This window comes from Drosophila tropicalis, unplaced genomic scaffold (assembly GCF_018151085.1).
Source record: "Drosophila tropicalis isolate 14030-0801.00 unplaced genomic scaffold, ASM1815108v1 contig_443, whole genome shotgun sequence".
Lineage (NCBI taxonomy): Eukaryota > Metazoa > Arthropoda > Insecta > Diptera > Drosophilidae > Drosophila > Drosophila tropicalis.
The window spans coordinates 2408213-2425449 of record NW_027172907.1 but is presented as its reverse complement, the minus strand read 5'-3'; the positions used below and the strand labels follow the sequence as shown (position 1 = coordinate 2425449).

General features: G+C 41.3%; 1 protein-coding gene across 7 annotated transcripts in view; it reads right to left on the bottom strand.

The window, feature by feature from the left end:
* Nucleotides 1–17237, bottom strand: part of Rbp6 (RNA-binding protein 6) — a 196629-nt gene that overhangs the window by 76819 nt on the left and 102573 nt on the right. Inside the window, exon 1 of one of the 7 annotated variants that reach the window (XM_068286442.1) lies at nucleotides 10534–11699. The exons of the other annotated variants lie outside the window; for them this stretch is intronic. The gene's annotated coding sequence lies outside the window, so the exon portion shown is untranslated. Of the gene's footprint in view, nucleotides 1–10533; nucleotides 11700–17237 lie in introns of those variants that run through there. 7 annotated transcript variants of the gene reach the window in all.

Here is a 17237-nt window from a genome sequence, read left to right as displayed (position 1 = left end):
TTTTTTACTGCAGTCGTCAGTTGTCTGCTGACTGCTGCCAACTTAGCTGAGTGGGTAAATTATGCATAAGCGCACTACGTTCCACTCGCTGCTCACCCCTCGCACCATCACATTATGATGAGGTAGGACGTACGTCTGATGCAGCAGCAGCAGGATTATATATGCGGTCTTCTTCTCCCCTAACGTTACATCCGACGTTACCGTCGCAGTCGTCGTCGTCATCGCCGCTGCCCCACGTTGGTTGCCCTTACCGCACTTTTGCCATTTATGCTTAAGCAAAGGCAAACAAACAGCAAAATATTTGTATGCTAAGCCAAACACATGCGAAGCTCGACAATGCCACGCCTCCCTTAACCCCCCAGCCCCTGCCCGCCTTTATCCACAAACAAGCAGCAAAAGCCCGCCCAACGCGGCTCAAGTATTTTGCATTGCTAAGCAGAAATTATAAATCAGGGCAATTGTTGAAGATTTGCAGCCAGCCCAGACCAGACCAGACCAGGCACAGGGCCAGGCCCAGGCCCAGGCCCAAGCTCGAACTCAAACCCCAAACCCAAGCCCAAGCTAGGACAGGCCAGGCCAGGACAGGCCCGCACAACTAAACTTGCGCCTCAGCATTGGTGGGTGGCGGAGGGTCCTGACATGAGGAAGTGTAGCTGGAGGATTGCCGAAGCACGCACGCCTCGCTGGCTTCCCGGTTGTCGTTGTTTTTGTTGTGTTGACTGACTGACTGACTGACTAACTGACTGACTCGCTGGCTGCCTGCCTTGTTGGTGCTTGTGACGAACGTGCACAGGCAGTGAAATTTATATATATACATATATATATATATATTTCTCTCTTTTGCAAGGACAAACCTGAAACCCAAAAAATGAATTTAACGAATATGAAAACAGACTCAATGGCAAGGCAGCAGAGAAAACGGCGGAGTGAAGTGGAGAGGCCACAACTGAAATCATAATTTAATTTAACGTATTTTTTTTTTTTTTTTGTTCGCTTCTCTCTCTCCTTCAAACGATTGGTAAGAAGACAAGCTGAGAAATCACAGAGAGTCAGAGCCAGAAGAGAAAGGAAAGGAAGGTACACAAAAACAACAGCTGTGCTCTGTTGGAATTGGAAAGCAGAAGTCCTGCTCCAGCTCCAGCTCTAGTTCCCTTTGCCAGACTCGTCTCCGTCACCGGCTCCATCTTCATGTTGTCTCAAAAGCAGCGTAAATAATGCGCTCCGCATCGCCCCCGTTTAAAAAGTGTAAAAACCGTCAAGTAGAGCAGGAAAAGAATACGAAGGAGCAACACACACTCACACACACACACACACACACACTGCAGTAAAAGATGAAACAGTCGCAAGATTTTATTTTTTTCTGCTTCCCCTCCTTTACGGCATGTGTTTATGTGTGTGTGTGTGTGTGTGAGTCACTTTTGGTAATAGAATAGCAAAAGGCGTTTTAATTTTCGTAATGGAAAGACAAAGAACAGGCAAACCTCCACCATAGCCAACCAGAGTGAAAGAGTCAGATAGTAAGCGTGAGCCAAAAGTAGACAAATAAGCTTAGCCAGAGAGCTAAAGATTTCGCTGAGATTTATGGCTCTCGACAATGCAGTTTAAACTGTGTTGTTGCCAAAGATAAATCCATCAAGCTGGCGGCAGACAGCAACAGCAAAACCAACAACAGCAACAAATTTACCCATGACTCTATTATTTTTCAAGCTGCTGTTGCAGTTTGCTTGCTGCAGATGTTGCTGCCGCTTAGTTTGTTGGCAATATTGCAACAATGATTGCTAATATTGCTTCAATTGTTGATTTTATTGAGCTAAAGGTAAAGCTATTGCTGATTGTTGCTAGTTTTGATATAGCTTCTAGTTGCTGTTATTAGTAAGTATTGCTGCTGCTACTGCATCAGAGGTGTTAACTGTTGTTGTGTGGTAACAACTTTTACTATTATCATTGTTTTTGGTCTTGTTGGCGTTGCTGCTGCTGCTGTTGCTGCTGATGGTGGTGCGGTTTTTTAAAACGAATTTTATTAGTGGGCGGGTGATGGTGGAAAAAAGAGGAAAGCGCCAACCGGAAATAACTCGCCACGCGCCGTAAAAGTAGACAACACATTTTGCATTCTGTATTTTACATTTTCGCTCCCTTCTTCAGTTGTTTGGCTATTGTTGTTGGTGTTGCTGGTGCTATTGCTGCTGCTGCTGCTGTTCGACAACATGCAATGAATTTTTGCATTTTGCATGGCGTGCACGTAAATGACCGCCGACAATTTAAATTGTTACGCTGTTGTGGCTGGTCGTTGTCGGTTGGGTTGTGTCTGTGATGTGAAATCAAAATGCATTACGTATACGCAATAAAAATTACGTATACGTAATGTGTGACGCACATACAAGAATGAACAATTCAGGAGAGCGGAAAGAGAGCGGACAGAACGAGCGTACAGAGTGAAGTAACTGCATTTTATGCGTGCCGCGCATTATCATTTAACATTTCCTGTGCGTGTCTGTATGTGTGTGTGTGTGGGTATCCCAATGCCAATCCCAGAGGCAGGCAGGTGCAGGCAGGAAATGAAAGAACAGAACAAGAAGAGGCGAAAGAGGCCGAGGAATTGGCTAAATAGTTTAATGCTTGTGTCTGTCTGTGTGTGTGTGTGTGTGTGTGTGTGTGTGTCTGTGTGCGGGGTCAGCAATTGATTGGCGAACTGGGTGTATGTGAGTGTATGTGCGTATGACAGGGAAACCTAATATGCCCAATCATTACATAACAATCCTGCTTACTCCATTTCAATTACATTAACTTTCCCACTCATCCTGTGACCAGAGCAGACAAAGATTAAATAGTTCCAAATGACAAACATGTCCTTCTTCTCCCTTCCCCCGAATGCTACATTTCGCGCAATGCAAACATAGGTATCGCAATCATTTCAAAAATTTCACCATTTATGTTTAACAATTTAGAATTTACTCTAAAACTATTGCAAGATATCAAATATCAACTGATTAACTTTCGTATTGAAATGATATTCCAGTTATTCAACTTAATGCTTTGCCTCTGTGACATTTTCTGATTCAACTAATGTCTCTGCACTTTATACACAGACAATTACATTATGTTTCACTTTTGCCGCCGGCAAATCAAATATTTACAATTTCGTTAGCTACAAATTGCATGACCCCTCACCCAAAAATTGACTTCAACTCCTCGCCTCCTTCTTCTTCTTCTGTGTCTTCTCATCCTATCTGTTGCTTTTTGTCAACTAATCATATAAAAAGCATTCTCTTGCTCAAACATTTTGTTTTTTTTTTTCCAGTACTTTTTATTTTTGGAAAATTATTGTGCATACGCCGCGTGTCCTTAATAAAAATCTTCTGTTCCCTGGCTGCTGCTACTGCTGAGTTTGCACTTAGACAGTGGTTGAGAAGTTGGGTGGAGGGGCATTACGGTGTGGTTGGGGGATGGAACGGGGGGATGTTGCCACAGTCAACGCAAATAAGCGTTAGTAAATTTATAAGACAAACAAACATGGGGACAAGCAGCAAAAAAAACACACATACACAATACAACACACAAGAAAAAACAAAGTAAAAATAAGAAACTGCTGTTGGTGTTGTTGTTGTTGTTGATGTTGCTAGCAGGTGGACAGGTGCTGCTGCTGATGCCAGTCAGAAACTGTTCTTTTTGTATGTGTGTGTGTGTGTGTGTGTGTGTATATTCTCTCTCATCAGCCAAGTCAAGCCAAACAGCTGCAAGGCAAAAGGAAGCGAGGCAAGGACTCTCTCTATTACTCTCTCTTTTCTCTCTTGTCCTGGGCAATATTCATTCTGGTGGCAAACAAACACGCAGCAACAGCAACAGAAACAACAACAACACGAATAATAACGCTTTTGGACTTGGCCATTTGTGGGCAATACAACCAACTCCTCGTTCTTCTCCTCCTACTCCTCTTGCCCTCGTGTGCTGTTGCCACTACTGCTCAGTTAGTTGATGAACTTCGTGTTCAAGTTGTAGCACAAGAGTTGACGCCTCGCAGCCAAACGGCGGCAACGGCTGCCAGTGATGGCTTGGCTAAAAGACTAAAACATTGAAGAAGGAGGAGGAGGAAAAGTGGGAGGAGAAGCAGGCAGGCAGCCGCCAGCTGTAACACTGATAGCAATTCCAAGAGACAACAACAGCAGCAGCAGTGAGAATCTCTTGAGTTTCCTTCGAGTTTTTGTTTTTCTTTAAGTTTATTTTACTTTCGTGTGGCGTTTGGCGCTGAAGCTGGCGCTGACGCTAGCATCGGCATCTTCACTTTGGTTTGATTTTATTATGTTTTTCTTTGGGACCACAGTGGTGCACGGCCCCCCACCATTACCACCAGCACCACAACCACCCGACATCATGCCACCTCCGCCGACCTACAACTTTCTACTTTGCTTCTACTTAGATTCGGCCACATGCTGCCAAAAGGCAAGAGAGGCAGCCAGTCTGCCTGCCTTCCTTCAGTTTTTTTTCTTCCTTTTTTTGCTGTTGTTGGCGACCTTTTTTCTTCGAGGTTGAGGCTAGTGCAAAAGGTTGCCCAGTTTCTCAAAAAAGCCCCGTTACAATATCAAGTTAATTGTTTGAAATAAGTGTTGCCCCATCCAACAACAACCGTTGCCCCTTCTCCTTTTCTCATCTACTTCCTGCCCATCCACTGTCGGTTTGTTGCTGATGTTGCGGTTTCTTTTGTGCCGCCTTTGAAAACTATCCACATTTATAGTGATGTGGTCGGAGAAGGGAGAAGATGCCCTGCGCGGGTTTCGGTATCTTCCTTGTACAACTACTTTTGATGGTGCTGCTGTTGCCGGTGATGCTATTGCTGCTGTTGCTGCTTTTCTTTTCTGTCAACGCCAGAGCATTGCCTAAGTTTTGTGGGCGTTCTTTTTCTTTGGTTGTTTTTTTGTTGTTCCTTCTTGCCCTCTCTCTCTCTCTCTCATTCTATCTCCACAGTCTTTTTCCCCATTTTGGTGAACTTTTTTGTTGTTGTATTCCACTTTGAGTGACTTTGTGTCCCCTCCAGCCTCAATGTCTCTCTCATTCTGAATGTTTGGAGTGCACTTTTCCCCACAACTTGAAATGAATCTAATAACTTGCCATATAGCTATAGACTTGGTGCGAGAGCAATGCGAAAAAGGAGAGAGAGAAAGAGAGAGACTGAGAATTGGAGATTGGTAAAAACAATGGTCAACAATAACTTTATGAAGAATCCTTGTAATACCCATTACAGGAATAGTTGCATTTATTTGCTGCTGAACCATAAATGACCAATAAAACAAAATCTTTCTATTTCTTCACGATTTAAATTTAGTTTTAACCAATCATAAATAAAAGGCTTTATTACTTAGTTTGGATTTTTAAGTAGTAAATCAAAAGATCGAGATCGACTTTCTTCTGTCATTTTGGTTTCATTTTATATAGGGTATCACCTAGTCGTAACCACCATCATTGTTTTAGTTTTTGTTGTTACAAGTATGTATATATATATTTTTTGAGCTGGTGGGTTTCTTTTGACCCAAGCGGATTTTGTCTTGCAAGTTGTTCAAGTGTTTTGGCGGTTTGGTTTGTTTTTCCTTCATCATTTTCTTCTACTTTGGCTTTTTCTTTTACTTTTTCTGCATTGTTCTCGTCGTCGTTCAGCAATTCAAATATTTTACTTTTTTCACTTCTTATTGTTTTTTTTTTTTTTTTTTTTGTTTTGGAGCTAAAATTTTTCTTCTAGTTATAAGTTTTCTTTCGCCTTGGCCAATGTTAACAGCTCTATTAGTTCAATTTATTTGTCTGCCTCACACACACACACATACATAGATAGAAAAGGAGAGAGTGGTATAGAAGAAGAGACAAAAACAAAAGCCAAGTGGTGACATTGCCAAAGACAAAAGTGGGTGGGTCGATTGTTGATAGGACAGAAGGACGCTCGTTCGGTTGATGAGGAGTGGGTTGAATTTAGGTTGGGTTTTTCTTTCTGCTTGGCAAAGTGTGGGTCCAAGGGCACAGTGAGGTAAGGAATCCAACTTGATTGTGTTTGCAATTTCATAAAATAACAATTCGCCTTCCTCGTTGTCGTTGTCGTTGTCGTCGTCATCGTCTTGGTCTTGGTCTTGTTCTTGGCATCTTTCATGCTTGTTATTGGCGCCCCTGATTGCCGCCGGTGGTTGTCGCCTTGCCGCCCGCACGGCAGTCCCCTCCGTTTCGTTCTCTCCATAACCGTGCCTGTGGAATGCGTTTTGTAAATAGCTGGCTTGGCAAGGTGTGGGCCTGGTATGTGATACCAACATCGCCAAGTTTTCCCTTCACCCTAGACCTCTACTTCGTACTCTTACTCCTTATACCATCTTCATCTCATCCTCCATCCCTTATGCCAAATTCAATTCACACAAAATACCCGTAATTCAACACCCCTTGGATGAGAAGATGAAGATGAGGACCAGGCAGCCACTCCACTGACTGATTGCTTTTGCCTTGTTGATACTCTCCCCAAGGCACATTGAAATGAGTTAAACCAAAGTCTCAACTCTCAAGTTTTTCCCTTGCTGTTGCTTCGGCTGCTGCTGCTGCTGTTGTTGTTGCTGTTGCTGTTGCTGCTGCTGTCTGAGATTTCAGGCGACATCGACGACATCTCAAGCGACTCGTTGACATATTTGTATTGTATTCAATCGATGAATTTCTGCAGCAGCAAGAAGGGAAAATGACTTATTTTGCTTACGCACACATTGCCAAGAAGGAAGAAGTCCTCAAGAGGCGAGGCAAAGCAAAAGGAGATTCTGACTGACTGACTGACTGGCTGACTTACTGACTGACTAACTGAGGGGGTTGGGTGGGTGTTGGCAGCTAGCGAGGGGGTTGCTTGCTGATTGCTTACTCACTCACTCAACGCTTGTCGTCGTCCTTTTATTCTTTTGGCGAGTTTCCTCTCAACATTTTTTTTACTTGGCTGACTGTCGACATTCGCGTTGATATTAAAATTTTAATAAACCCCAAACCCCGCCTCTTTCCCTGCCACTTTTTCCTAAAACCCATCACCTCTCACATTTTCCCGCTCTTCGCTGTTCAGCATGTTGCACTTGACGGAAACGCGTCAGTTTGGGTGTATGAGTGTGTGGGAGATTTTCCCCAGTTGGTTTTCCCACACACAAACACACACACATACGCGCGTAAAACGAAAATGCCATAATGCTCCATTCCCCTCCCCTTTATATCACTCCTCTTCCAATCACTCTGGGCGTTTGGTTTGTGTCCCAGCTGGCTGCCAGCAATGATTTCTGTCATGTTTCTTTTTTCCTTCGTTTCGTTTTTCTTTGCTTTTCTTACACGTTTTTTTCATTTTTGTTGCTGTTGCTAATGTTGTTGTTGTTGTTGCTTCTGTGTAACATGTTGATAAATCAAATCTCAACAAAGTCAATGCCAATGCCAATTTGCCTGACAATTGCTTTTCCGTTTTGCCATCTCCCCGTACCCCGTAGCAGTCACTGTGCTAGGACCCGGACCATTTCGTCGCCCGCTTTGACAGCTAATTGTTTGTGGCACAGACAAGGACAGAAAGAGAGAAAAGTGTCACATTTTGTACTTATTGTTGTTGTTGTTTGCTTTTAACTCCTGACTAAGTTGGGTTATTACTTTCATTGATCCAGTGGCAAATACCGAAAGCATAAAATGAAATAAAACTAAATAAATGCAAAAACAAAAACAAAGAAAAAAAAAAAGGAAAACTAACTAAAACCTCAGACATTTGTAATCCTTCTTCTTGCTTCTGTGTGTGTTTGTGTATGTGTGTGTGTGTGTGTGTAGGCTGCGGCTTCTCTGGCTTTGTGGCAAAGCTCAGGGCGAGAGAGGTGAAGAGAGTAGAAAATAAAACAGAACCTTAAGCGCGTCTGGCCTTAAATTAAATCAAATAAAATAGTTAGTAAATAATAAAACAGTTGACGACGATGAGCAGGACAACAACGAGGAGAAGTGGCTTCGGTCCCAGTTTACTGCTCGCTTAGGTTTTTGCTCGTTGCCGTTGCGCTTTTACGGCCAAACATTTGGCAAAAATAGACGAGAATTTTATTATCTAAACGTCTTTGGGCTTAGGCAGTCAACAAACCATTAAACTCAAGTGTTTACCACAAGCCCAAAGTCACTTCAATTCACTCCACTCCACACGCCACTTCTCTACTCTACTCGACTCTTCTCATAGCTTACTCACTCCATCGCTCATTCTCCTTAGACACAAATCTAAAATGGCAGTTAGAGCCTCGCCACAAGAAGCAGGAACAGTACTAGTAGACCAGAGAGTAGCAGGACGAGGCACAGCAGGGCACGATGGGGCTGGGCAGGGCAGGGAACAGAAGGCATAAAATAGATATCGAGTAAGGTGACTGAGAATGAAAATTGGCTAAAGATAAAAGATGGCTAAGCGGCTGTACCACTTGATGCAATGGAAATGATGGCTTATACAATTTTATGGGCTTAGAATATGAAATGTAAGTGCGACCGACAACGACTCTTCATGCGAATACATCTCAGTTCAACTTGGATCTAATACAATACAAAATCTATTCATGAAAAAGACATTTTATCGTTAGCGTAGGTTAAGCTGATGTCTTTAGATAGAAACGAAAGCACTCTTACTCTTTTTCCTTTTATTCTTAGAAACTGCAAGCTACCAAAAGTTGATTGGATTTTTCTATCTTAAAAACAAATTGTGTAAGAATTTTATTCAAAGACTTTTATAAAAATTCTTTTGCTTTTATACAAAGAATTGACATTCAAAAACATTCAATTTTAGTGTCTTATCATTTAAACAACTTTCAATTATATTGTAAATACTTTTCTCAGACGTTTAAAAATGAAAAAGAATCTTCTCTTTTGATTTTTTGACTAACCTTTCAAATGAACACGTTTGTGATTATGATATCAAAAGAAAGAAAAGGAGAAGTAGGTTGGGGAAAAGTAGAAAGCGAATAGGATGAAAATGAAAAGTGAATAACCATTCTCGCATTTTTATTGTCAATTGGTTTTAAACTTTGCTTCATATATACACACGTACATATATGTAAGGCAAAGGCAAAGGCAAAGGCGAGGCTTTGGCGCTTTGTTTCCGGTTTATGGCATTTGAAACTTTTTCGGTAAAAACTAAAGTTAATTTCTTTTTAATACACAAAGTTTTTTGGTTGAGCAAAAATAGAGTCATGATCCTTAGTTAAGTTAGACAAGCATATAGACAGAGAGTAGGGAAGATGGCAGGGAAAATCTAATGATATCTTTTCATCTCTCCCTCCTCCTTTCTCTCGCTCGTTCTCAATGTGTGTGTTTGAGTTAACCGCACTATAAATATATATTTCAACTTATTTATGGCCACTTTTCGATGAGGGTTTATATAAGCATTTACAGCCGACCAGCCTGGGTTATAAAATTTATGAAGCAATGAGAAAGCAGCAAGCACAAGCCACCAGCAGAGGTCGCTGGCAAGAAAGTAAGACAGACACGCGAATTTCCCTTTCCCGGTGCGTTGTGATGGGTTTTGTGGAGCCCTACGGGGTCGGCCGGAGGTTTGAAGCGCGGGCACACAGAAACGTGCTATAGTCCGTTTATTTTTGCTGCTGGTGCGTAATTATTTTTATGACATTCTTTTTTCTTTATTTTATTTTTCTTGTTGTTTTCGTTTTTTTTTTTTTTTTCTGCTTTGCGGCAGCGTGTTGAAGTGTTAGCGTTAGCCAAACAAATTAAAAGCAAATTATAACAAAAGAAACACAACGGCAAAGAAGAGGACGGCAAAGGCGGTAAAGACGCTGACGATGGCGGAAAGAAAAACTAAATTTTAGAGAGCTGGCAGCTGGAATTTTAATTTCTACTTAAAGCGATTTTCCTGGCAAATCTTATAAAAAATAACGAAAACGAAAAAGAAGCAAAAGAAACGACACGTTTGGTAATGAATGGCGGCCACTTTCAAGCCAGGTGAGAAACGTGCCTGCAGGAAAGACGTGCCTTGGACGTGGGACATAAATTAATTTATTGCGTGCCAAAGGAAAAGGAACACACACACATACACATACATATGTATATACAACAATAAGAATAAAAATCCCTCCTCTTCGTTCACTGCCCTCTCATCAGTCTATACCCTCCATCACCCACCCCATGCTACTCAATTCAATGTAAAAAGTAAAAGAGAAACTCGCGGAATCGCAGCATAAAAATAAAAAATAATTCATTGCCTACTTTTTTGGGCTCTTTTTTTTTTGTTTTTTAAATATGAGGGGGTGCTTGTGGAAGGGGAGTAGTCTCGAGACAAGGACAAAACTTTCATTAAATAACATTAATAATTAAGAGATGGAAAATTGGATTCGCTGATGATGATAATGATGACGATGGTAAAAGGGATGTGGAGAGGCGGGAGGAAAAGGTTTGTGTATATAGTTTTGAGGGGGATTAAGTGACAGCAAACGTGAGCGAGATGGGAGATGATGATGTTGTGTTGATATTGTTGTTGTTTTTCTTGTTATTTTTGTTGTTGGAGTAAGAGAAGAAGGAAGTGAAACTTACAACGAGCTTCTTTGTTGGAATTGTGGCGGCTGCTGCTGCTGCTGCTGTCGTTGACAGCGACGTCAACTGTGTTGTTGGCGGCGCTGCTACTGCTGCTGCGGCGACTGCTCCTACAGGCGGACTAATCGCTTTAATTGTCGCTTGAGCTGGCGGCAATGGCGGCAACGGCGGAAGCGGCGGCTGCTGAAATAACTCCGCTGGCTGCTTCACGTAAAACAGATTTACTCCAAAGTGTGAAATTTTGATTGAATTTATAGCAACACCTTCGACAGGAAATTGATGTGAAAAGTGCCGACGACTTGGATATGTCGGCGGCAGAGATAAGTTAATAATGATGCTTCTTGTCTTAATCAATCTATATCAATTTGCTGATGTTGATTCTTCTTCTGATTATGATTATTGTTCTTAGCTGTTGTTGTTCTAACTGCTGTTGTTGTTCTTGTTGCTGTTAATTGGCGTTGTTCTTGTTGCTTAAACAATGATATTCGTTGTTGGTTGTCGGTTGTTTCTTGAGTGTTTCACAACTTTGCTGAGAAGCTCTTTGTAGATTTTGTTGTTGTTTAATTTGTGTTTTTTCTTAGATTTGTTTTCTTTTTTTCGTTTGTTATGTTTAATACACACTACTAAAGCTCAACGGTAGTTTCCTGCTCCTGTTATATATGTCTTCTTTGCTTTGTTATTATGGATGTGGTTGTTGTTATTTGAGTTGTTGCTGTTGTTGTTGTTGTGATTGGTTTGTCGGTTATTTGATTGCACTTGAACGCGTGTTTTGTTTTTACTTGTACAAAAAAAAAAATAGTTCCGCGCCGCTTTTTCTTGTTGGATAATTTTTGTGATCAACAAAATTAACTAAATTTCCTTACGGTTGTTGCTTTACGTTGTGACGAGAACGACGACGACAAATACTACAGAGAGACTGACTAACTGACTGACTGACTGACTCACTAACTTGACTGACTAATGCTGACTTGACTAAATTGAAAGATGGATTTGATTTCCTTAATTTTTTATAAATCTTAATTTTTTGTTTTTTTTGTGTTGGTTTGCTCTCTAGTTGGAAATTTTTTTCGGTTTGGTTGTGTTGTTTTTCACTAGGCTACTTTTTGCACCGCTAACAAGGAACAGAGCGACTAAACGACTGTTGGACTCGCTTGTCTGATAACGACTGAAGGACTCTCGCCAATTGCGTAGGATTTTTAGCAACACACAACAGAAGGAAGAATACATGCCGAACCGAGAAATGTTCGCTGTCGACGCCGTCGTTGTCGGCGTCGTTGGCGTCGGTGGCGTCGGTTGGCGTTGTTGTCGTCGTTCTCATCGTCGTCGTCCTCATCGTCATCATCGTCATCATCATCATCATCATCATCATCTTTCTTGTTGTCGTCGTCGTCGTCAGCAGGAAGCAGTCAACAGCAGCGCAGAAGCATTACAACAACGGAAGCTACAGCAAAACCGACTGAGAGAGAGTAAGAGAGAGAGAAAGAAATAGAAAAAGGGAGTGGGAGGGAGAGAGAGCGGGCGGCAAACCCCAGCTAACACTCTCTGTTAACTGTTATGCGGGCTATGTAGTAGAAAGTTTCAATTAGTCTTTAGGGTTGTCAAGCAAATACAGAATTTTCAATTATTCTCTAGATTTTCAATCAAATTATCTTAAAATATATATAACTCTTACATAGAAAGTATGCTCCTTTTTTTTGATGATAAACTCCATTTTAAACTGCAATATTTATAAATAATTTCAAACTTAAAAATTAAATGTTTTTAAACTTGTATGTAAAATTATGAAAATTACATCGGAATTTTCAAAAAATTTTTTGGATTTTCTGCTTAAAGTGATCTGGCCTAGCTAATTAAACTATGTATATCTAAATTAATTGAGTGAAACATAAATCAAATCAGTTGAATCGAGTAAGTCAGTAATCGTTTGAATCTTTAACACTTTATGACTACACTCAAAACAGTTCCATTTACAGTAGCCTACTCTGTTCATGTTTCCCCTCAGTTTACATAGTTGTGCCCAGTGTTACCTATTAAATGAAGGGTTAGTCCAGAATTGAGAAAACTTTGAAGGTAACCTAAGCGTTTGCTGGACTAGAATCTGAAAATATTCTATTAGATCAATGCAATGAGTTAGGATATTGAGCTCTTCATCTATTTACGATACTTTCTCTTTTAGCGTGTAAGAGAGTTTTTTTTTCTTTTCAATAACAGGCATCGAGGTATTTACGGGTCGATTCCTTTCTAAAATTTGATGAGATTTTTGCCCATCGAAAAAGAAACATTTCACTTTCAGCAGGAATAGGAATCAAATTTAACAGTCAAATGGAGAGAAGCGTTAAGCTTCAGCTAAGAGAGTAATATTAACAGAGAGAGAGAGAGAGAGAAAGCGCGCGAGCGAGGGAGAGAGCAAACAGGAGAGTGCCAATATATAAGTGTGAGTGAGAGAAAGAGAGAGAGAGCCAGAGCTTACGCGCGTCATTGTTGCACCTTTATGTTTGTTTTCGTGGGTGGCCCGCACACACCGACACACTGAGCAAGAGAGAGAGCAAGTGAGAAAGAGTGGGCAAGAGAGATGGGAAGATGTGTGCGTTTCGTATATGAAGGAAGCAAACAAACAACAATGGCAAAGTCGGCAATGTAACCTCTAACGAAGGTGATGATAATCACGATGATGATGTTAGCGATGATGTAAGTGTTGATGTAAACTTTGTTATTGCACGACTAGCATGAAGGGTTTAATGTGATGCAATTGACTAAAATGAAAGTGCTGCATCTAATGATGATGTAGATTATGGCACTAATGTTGTAACTGATGATATTTGTGATGTAAATAGTGATGTACATTTTGTAGAACGAGTGTTATTAAGACTTGATGTTTACATGTATGTCGGTACGACAATGCCGGTGATGTAACTGATGCTTTTTGTGATGTACAGTTTGTAGAACGATTTGAAAGGGGTCTGCAGATTTGATGTACATTTGTACATAAGATGACAATGCCGGTGATGCAAATTGATGCAGGTTGTGTTCACTATGATGATGTTGACGATTACGACAATGATAATGCTGATGATGTAGTTTATGATGGCTAGCAAATTAAATGAGATAAGCCAACTTTAAGCCGACGTTCGTCGTGTTCGTCGCGTTCGCTCATTTCGTTGTCATTTTGTCGTATTGTCGTGTGTTTGGTGAAAGTGTCAACTTGACATTGCCTGAAGTGCACGCGCCAACGCTCAAACACACACACAGACATACTGGAGGCGAAAAAAATGAATTTCGCTTGCGTCAAATAGATTTTGTTAGTGGTTTCGCCTGCCTCCAGGGCAGTTTGCTGACATGCCAATGCTCGCAGCAGCCGAAAACTACATTGAGAGAGCCAACACAAATGCTCTAAAGAGCGCACACCGACGCTCTTTGCGCCGACTCATATGTTAAGAGTCTTCCCCTTTTCGGTTAAAGTCATCGTTAACGTCGACTGCGACGGTGGCTGCTGGCGTTGGTGCTGGTGCTGGTGCTGGTGCTGCTGCTGCCATGGCAGCTTTATCAGTGCCATGAAATGTTGTTCCCGGAAAATAACCCAAAGGAAATGCTGCATACACAAACACACACAGACACACTTCAACTCACATGTGCTTGTGTGTATGTGTGTGTGTGTGTGTAACAGCAGCAATAACTGTGTACATGTAAATCCTGGTTTGTTTCATTTGCCGATTTGGAGCTCCACATCCATCCTCAGTCGGGCCGCTATACCCGACCGACCCTTCGACCCACCGACCGACCATCCGTTGCTCTCTAGCCCCGTCACTTGCCTGCCCGCCGGCACTAACTTTGTACGCTTGATGATGATAATAATGTTGCCCCTTGCCAGTCAGCATAGCCACCCAGACATCGTCTATGGAAATTCGTATGCCGATTTTCGAGCGATTGCAATTGATTTGTAATGTATTTCATTGTATTGTGTTGTTTGTTTGTATGACGAAGAAGGGAAAGAGGAAAACAGAAGGCGGAGGCGGAGGCAAGAGAATAAAATTTGTATTGATTATTTCTATTGCCTTTGTTGTGAATTCCACTAAACCCCCTCCACCAGCAGCACCACCACCACCACCCACAACTTCCCCCCCACCCATCCGCAAGCCGTCGCAACAAGAGCGGGCACCCGCAACCAACTAATGATAGCTATGGGGGCATTAAAAATGTCTCCTCTTCTACCTTACTTTACTTAACTCGGTGACGTTTTTTTGTTTTTTGGTTGTTTTTCTTTTCGGTTTAGTGTGCAACTTTAAGAGAGTGAAGGGAAAAACTGTAAACTTGACTTAGACACGCAGCCCAATGGCAAGAACGAACCTAAGAGAAAGAAGCAAAATAAGAAGTCAGTTGAAGGAAGTTGGCAGGCGGCAACTGGGGGATATGGCCATGTGTACAAGTCAATTATGGGTCAAAATCCACACAGGAGTTGGCCAAACACTTGACGCACATTTTTATGAGTTGCACACAGCAGCAGCAGCAGCTACAGCAGCTACAGCACCACAGCACACAGATGAAGGCAACTGAAGATGAAGCTTGTGGAACTGGCGATAGAGCGAGAGATGAAGCTGAAGCTTAGCTCAACCATTGGCCATTGCAAATGAAACATGTTTGGCTTTATCGCATTTATTGACGACTCCTTTGGGACGCTTTGCTTTGCTTTCGCCTTGGCCAAGATCAAACAATGAATGTGTATATACGTATATGTGTGTGTATGTGTATGTGGCGAGGGGCAATGCTGAGCAGCAAGTGAGGGAAAGCTGCCTCAAATTGCGCTATCGAGCAGCTCAAAACAGGCACATAAAAAGATTATTTTATGCCAAGCGTGTGTGTTTGTGTGCTCTTATATGTATGTGTGTGTGAGTGTGAGTAAGTGGAGTCGTGTAGCAGGGGTAGTTCAAACGGCGGGGAGAACATTGAGAAGGGGACAAAGAACCGCCAACAAATGTATAGAAGAACTAAATTCACTTAGAAAAGCGTTGCGTCTTATGGGAGAGAGAACTAGATGAGTTTCAGTTGATGAGAAAAAATCATAAGATATAATTCCACACACAACAAACAAAAAGCAACAAAAAAAAAAAAAAAAAACCAAATAAAGAAGAAGCAATAATAAATGTGGCAAATATTTTTTCTTTAAAATTTACTTTATTTTTTTTTAACTGACTAAGACAGGAGCATGAAAATATGACAATACGAAGCCTTTTAACTAAATTGAATAAAATTAATTAGTCAGGGAAAATAAAAGTGAAGAGTTTAAATTGAAAGTTGTATGAAAAGTTGTAATCCATTTTGGATATTCATCCAACTTGCTGTACTTTTTAATAATAAATATAACAACATTGTTTAAACATAAATAATTATGATTATTATCAACAGGGTTGCAATAAACAGATTACTGTCAGGAATAGGCTGGACAAACGAGCGTAATGAAGAAGAAGAAAGCGGTTTTCTGTTTCCTTGTTGTTGTTTGGTTTTTAGGCAACATTCACAACACTAACAAGTATCATATGAATAAGTCATTTTCCATGCACTAAACAAAATACTTAACATTGCCGCCACACTCAACAACGAATGCAACTGCAACTACAAAAGGAGGAGGACTAGAAGAATAAAAGGGATAGGAATTGCTTTAAGCCACTCAAAACTTAACTCGAATACACACGCAGAAAAAGAGAGAGAGTCCGGGGCAACATTTAAGCAATTTTGCTTGTTAAAAGCTTATGCCGCGGCACTTTACTTTAAACCACACAACACAAATGCCACTTCATTCAGCAGATATTTGTGGCCAGCAGTAGGACTAGCAGAACGGAGCAGAGATAGAGCAAGGGGAGAAGGGGAAAACACATAGCGCCACACACACACACACACACACACACACTCACACAGGAGCAAAATCACACACATCCTTTTGCCATCAATTCTCTAAGCAACAAACAAAACCAACATACACACGCACATCTCGTGAGAGGAGCTGAAGGAAGAAGCATGAAGCGGTGGGTCGATGAGGAAGGGGAGATGCCACAACACGCAAAGCTCTTTTCACTACAAAACGGAAGTACATAGAACCAGCCAAAAAAAAAAAAAAAAACACAAAAAAACGATAGAGAGGGAAAAAAGAAAACGAAATAATAATACGTAAAAGAAAAAACAAGACTAGAAACTGGGAAAACACGCGGCGATGGCAGCGGCTACAGCAGCAGCAGAAGCTTAGAGTGCAAAAAATACTGTGGCAAAAACTACATAGTGGAGCAGCATCGGTGGCAGTGGCAGTGGCAGTGGCAATGGCAGTGGCAGGTACCAGAGGTAGCAGAGGTACAAGGCAAAAAGATATTCATTCTATCGTAAAATAGGTGAACACAGCATGTGTATGTGGGCTCGTATATGTGTGGCAACGCTCTGGTCAACGGATAACAAAAACATAAATAATAACCCAGAGTCGAGCCAAGTCAGTATGGTGGATGGCAGAGGGGACGAGAAAGAGGAGGACAGATTCCTATACTCCCGCTGTTAGGGTAAAATGCCACAGGGAAAGAGACACATAGTGAGAAAATAAGCATCAGGTAGCACCTAAAACTAACCAAAATATAATATATACACCTATCTATTTAAATATGTCTAAACTAATATTGGGGTGTATAAACAGCAACTTTAATTGAATGAATTCAATTGCAATCAAAAAT